Genomic DNA, 5,000 nt, shown 5'->3' on the forward strand with positions numbered 1-5,000 from the left:
GCACCAGCATCACAATCGCTTCATCTGCACTTACACACAATCTCAGACTGCCCTTTCTTTAGGGCCCAGCACAAGCAGCAGACCAGCTCAGCACCAGCAGCTTGGGGTGAGTGTGAAGTGCAGAAAAATTCTCAATTTTCCTTCAGAAAAAGTGTATTTTAGTGTTATTGCTGTTTTTTTATTTATTTGAAGAAAGGAAAAAAGAGTAGAAGAAATAATAAATGAAAAGTAACATTAGAGAGGACTCTATGCATTTGTTCTAAGACGTGCACCACCTACTGTCTGCAAGAGGCAAAATGCCTACAGCACCTGGTATTCCCAGGCAGTCTCCCATCCAAGTACTAACCAGGACCAACGCTGCTTAGCTTCTGCGATCAGAGGAGATCAGGCGCATTCAGGGTGGTATGGCCGCAGGCAAAACACACTCCTGTTTCAGGTTTCTTGTGTTGAGACAGCCCGCCGGTCTGGAGCCTGCTGCTCTCAAACACGCTTGCACTCTACTGTTCACAAACTGCCCTCCTTCACAAACTTCTTACAGAGGGCCAATCGCACACCCTGTTTTGCACCAGCATCACAATCGCTTCATCTGCACTTACACACAGTCTCAGACTGCCCTTTCTTTAGGGCCCAGCACAAGCAGCAACAGACCAGCTCACCACCAGCAGCTTGGGGTGAGTGTGAAGTGCAGAAAGATTCTAAATTTTCCTTCAGAAAGAGTGTATTTTTTTGTTATTGCTGTTTTTTTATTTATTTTAAGAAAGGAAAAAAGAGTAGAAGAAATATTAAATGAAAAGTAACATTAGAGAGGACTCTATGCATTTGTTCTAAGACGTGCACCACCTACTGTCTGCAAGAGGCAAAATGCCTACAGCACCTGGCATTCCCAGGCAGTCTCCCATCCAAGTACTAACCAGGGGCAACGCTGCTTAGCTTCTGAGATCAGACGAGATCAGGCACATTCAGGGTGTTATGGCCGTAGGCAGAATACACTCCTGTTTCAGGCCTCTTGTGTTGAGACACCCCGCCGGTCTGGAGCCTGCTGCTCTCAAACACACCTGCACTCTACTGTTCACAAACTGCCCTCCTTCACAAACTTCTTACAGAGGTCCAAGCACACACCCTGTTTTGCACCAGCATCACAATCGCTTCATCTGCACTTACACACAGTCTCAGACTGCCCTTTCTTAAGGGCCCAGCACAAGCAGCAACAGACCAGCTCACCACCAGCAGGTTGGGGTGAGTGTGACGTGCAGAAAGATTCTCAATTTTCCATCAGAAAGAGTGTATTTTAGTGTTATTGCTGTTTTTTAATTTATTTTAATAAAGGAAAAACGCCTACAGCACCTGGTATTCCCAGGCAGTCTCCCATCCAAGTACTAACCAGGCCTGACGCTGCTTAGCTTCTGAGATCAGCCGAGATCAGGCACATTCAGAGTTGCATGGCCGTAGGCAGAATACACTCCTGTTTCAGGCCTCTTGTGTTGAGACAGCCCGCCGGTCTGGAGCCTGCTGCTCTCAAACACGCCTGCACTCTTCTGTTCACAAACTGCCCTCCTTCACAAACTTCTTACAGAGGGCCAATTGCACATCCTGTTTTGCACCAGCCTCACAATCGCTTCATCTGCACTTACACACAGTCTCAGACTGCCCTTTCTTTAGGGTCCAGCACCAGCAGCAACAGACCAGCTCACCACCAGCAGCTTGGGGTGAGTGTGAAGTGCTGAAAGATTCTCAATTTTCCTTCAGAAAGAGTGTATTTTAGTGTTATTGCTGTTTTTTTATTTATTTTAAGAAAGGAAAAAAGAGTAGAGGAAATAATAAATGAAAAGTAACATTAGAGAGGACTCTATGCATTTGTTTTAAGACGTGCACCACCTACTGTCTGCAAGAGGCAAAATGCCTATAGCACCTGGTATTCCCAAGCAGTCTCCCATCCAAGTACTAACCAGGTCCGATGCTGCTTTGCTTCTGAGATCAGCTGAGATCAGTCACATTCAGGGTGGTATGGCCGTAGACAAAACACACTCCTGTTTCAGGTCTGTTGTGTTGAGACAGCCCGCCGGTCTGGAGCCTGCTGCTCTCAAACACACCTGCACTCTTCTGTTCACAAACTGCCCTCCTTCACAAACTTCTTACAGAGGGCAAATCGCACACCCTGTTTTGTACCAGCCTCGCAATCGCTTCATCTGCACTTAAACACAGTCTCAGACTGCCCTTTCTTTAGGGCCCAGCACAAGCAGCAACAGACCAGCTCACCACCAGCAGCTTGGGGTGAGTGTGAAGTGCAGAAAGATTCTCAATTTTCCTTCAGAAAGAGTGTATTTTTGTGTTATTGCTGTTTTTTTATTTATTTTAAGAAAGGAAAAAAGAGTAGAAGAAATAATAAATGAAAAGTAACATTAGAGAGGACTCTATGCATTTGTTTTAAGACGTGCACCACCTACTGTCTGCAAGAGGCACAATGCCTACAGCACCTGGTATTCCCAGGCAGTCTCCCATCCAAGTACTAACCAGGGCCAACGCTGCTTAGCTTCTGAGATCAGACGAGATCAGGCACATTCAGGGTGGTATGGCCGTAGGAAGAATGCACTCCTGTTTCAGGCCTCTTGTGTTGAGACACCCCGCCGGTCTGGAGCCTGCTGCTCTCAAACGCACCTGCACTCTACTGTTCACAAACTGCCCTCCTTCACAAACTTCTTACAGAGGGCCAATCGCACACCCTGTTTTGCACCAGCCTCACAATCGCTTCATCTGCACTTACACACAGTCTCAGACTGCCCTTTCTTTAGGGCCCAGCACAAGCAGCAACAGACCAGCTCACCACCAGCAGCTTGGGGTGAGTGTGAAGTGCAGAAAGATTCTCAATTTTCCTTCAGAAAGAGTGTATTTTAGTGTTATTGCTGTTTTTTTTATTTATTTTAAGAAAGGAAAAAAGAGTAGAAGAAATAACAAATGAAAAGTAACATTAGAGAGGACTCTATGCATTTGTTTTAAGACGTGCACCACCTACTGTCTGCAAGAGGCAAAATGCCTATAGCACCTGGTATTCCCAAGCAGTCTCCCATCCAAGTACTAACCAGGCCTGACGCTGCTTAGCTTCTGAGATCAGGCGCATTCAGAGTGGCATGGCCGTAGGCAGAATACACTCCTGTTTCAGGCCTCTTGTGTTGAGACAGCCCGCCGGTCTGGAGCCTGCTGCTCTCAAACACGCCTGCACTCTTCTGTTCACAAACTGCCCTCCTTCACAAACTTCTTACAGAGGGCCAATTGCACATCCTGTTTTGCACCAGCCTCACAATCGCTTCATCTGCACTTACACACAGTCTCAGACTGCCCTTTCTTTAGGGTCCAGCACAAGCAGCAACAGACCAGCTCACCACCATCAGCTTGGGGTGAGTGTGAAGTGCTGAAAGATTCTCAATTTTCCTTCAGAAAGAGTGTATTTTAGTGTTATTGCTGTTTTTTTATTTATTTTAAGAAAGGAAAAAAGAGTAGAAGAAATAATAAATGAAAAGTAACATTAGAGAGGACTCTATGCATTTGTTTTAAGACGTGCACCACCCACTGTCTGCAAGAGGCAAAATGCCTATAGCAATTGGTATTCCCAAGCAGTCTCCCATCCAAGTACTAACCAGGTCCGATGCTGCTTAGCTTCTGAAATCAGCTGAGATCAGTCACATTCAGGGTGGTATGGCCGTAGACAAAACACACTCCTGTTTCAGGTCTGTTGTGTTGAGACAGCCCGCCGGTCTGGAGCCTGCTGCTCTCAAACACACCTGCACTCTTCTGTTCACAAACTGCCCTCCTTCACAAACTTCTTACAGAGGGCAAATCGCACACCCTGTTTTGTACCAGCCTCGCAATCGCTTCATCTGCACTTAAACACAGTCTCAGACTGCCCTTTCTTTAGGGCCCAGCACAAGCAGCAACAGACCAGCTCACCACCAGCAGCTTGGGGTGAGTGTGAAGTGCAGAACGATTCTCAATTTTCCTTCAGAAAGAGTGTATTTTTGTGTTATTGCTGTTTTTTTATTTATTTTAAGAAAGGAAAAAAGAGTAGAAGAAATAATAAATGAAAAGTAACATTTGAGAAGACTCTATGCATTTGTTCTAACACGTGCACCACCTACTGTCTGCAAGAGGCACAATGCCTACAGCACCTGGTATTCCCAGGCAGTCTCCCATCCAAGTACTAACCAGGGCCAACGCTGCTTAGCTTCTGAGATCAGACGAGATCAGGCACATTCAGGGTGGTATGGCCGTAGGAAGAAATCACTCCTGTTTCAGGCCTCTTGTGTTGAGACACCCCGCCGGTCTGGAGCCTGCTGCTCTCAAACGCACCTGCACTCTACTGTTCACAAACTGCCCTCCTTCACAAACTTCTTACAGAGGGCCAATCGCACACCCTGTTTTGCACCAGCCTCACAATCGCTTCATCTGCACTTACACACAGTCTCAGACTGCCCTTTCTTTAGGGCCCAGCACAAGCAGCAACAGACCAGCTCACCACCAGCAGCTTGGGGTGAGTGTGAAGTGCAGAAAGATTCTCAATTTTCCTTCAGAAAGAGTGTATTTTAGTGTTATTGCTGTTTTTTTATTTATTTTAAGAAAGGAAAAAAGAGTAGAAGAAATAATAAATGAAAAGTAACATTAGAGAGGACTCTATGCATTTGTTTTAAGACGTGCACCACCTACTGTCTGCAAGAGGCAAAATGCCTATAGCACCTGGTAGTCCCAAGCAGTCTCCCATCCAAGTACTAACCAGGCCCGATGCTGCTTAGCTTCTGAGATCAGTCACATTCAGGGTGGTATGGCCGTAGGCAGAATACACTCCTGTTTCAGGCCTCTTGTGTTGAGACACCCCGCCGGTCTGGAGCCTGCTGCTCTCAAACACGCCTGCACTCTTCTGTTCAGCACCTGGCATTCCCAGGCAGTCTCCCATCCAAGTACTAACCAGGGGCAACGCTGCTTAGCTTCTGAGATCAGACGAGATCAGGTAC

At 46.6% G+C, this 5,000-nt stretch overlaps 2 non-coding genes and 6 pseudogenes across 2 annotated transcripts; all 8 read right to left on the reverse strand.

The window, feature by feature from the left end:
- Positions 1-297: 297 nt before the first annotated feature.
- On the reverse strand, positions 298-416 carry LOC138255734 (5S ribosomal RNA; annotated as a pseudogene).
- A 446-nt stretch (positions 417-862) lies between these two features.
- On the reverse strand, positions 863-981 carry LOC138255856 (5S ribosomal RNA; annotated as a pseudogene).
- A 351-nt stretch (positions 982-1,332) lies between these two features.
- Positions 1,333-1,451, reverse strand: LOC138256428 (5S ribosomal RNA; annotated as a pseudogene).
- A 446-nt stretch (positions 1,452-1,897) lies between these two features.
- LOC138251568 (5S ribosomal RNA) lies at positions 1,898-2,016 on the reverse strand (annotated as a pseudogene).
- A 446-nt stretch (positions 2,017-2,462) lies between these two features.
- LOC138254594 (5S ribosomal RNA) lies at positions 2,463-2,581 on the reverse strand. Its single transcript, XR_011197253.1, has one exon. It is a non-coding gene; the product is annotated as a 5S ribosomal RNA (ribosomal RNA).
- Positions 2,582-3,028: 447 nt separating this feature from the next.
- LOC138251892 (5S ribosomal RNA) lies at positions 3,029-3,137 on the reverse strand (annotated as a pseudogene).
- A 1,011-nt stretch (positions 3,138-4,148) lies between these two features.
- LOC138254595 (5S ribosomal RNA) lies at positions 4,149-4,267 on the reverse strand. The gene has a single exon (XR_011197254.1). It is a non-coding gene; the product is annotated as a 5S ribosomal RNA (ribosomal RNA).
- A 638-nt stretch (positions 4,268-4,905) lies between these two features.
- Positions 4,906-5,000, reverse strand: part of LOC138251981 (5S ribosomal RNA) — a 119-nt pseudogene continuing 24 nt past the window's right edge.

Source organism: Pleurodeles waltl, chromosome 8, assembly GCF_031143425.1.
Source record: "Pleurodeles waltl isolate 20211129_DDA chromosome 8, aPleWal1.hap1.20221129, whole genome shotgun sequence".
Taxonomy (NCBI): Eukaryota; Metazoa; Chordata; class Amphibia; order Caudata; family Salamandridae; genus Pleurodeles; species Pleurodeles waltl.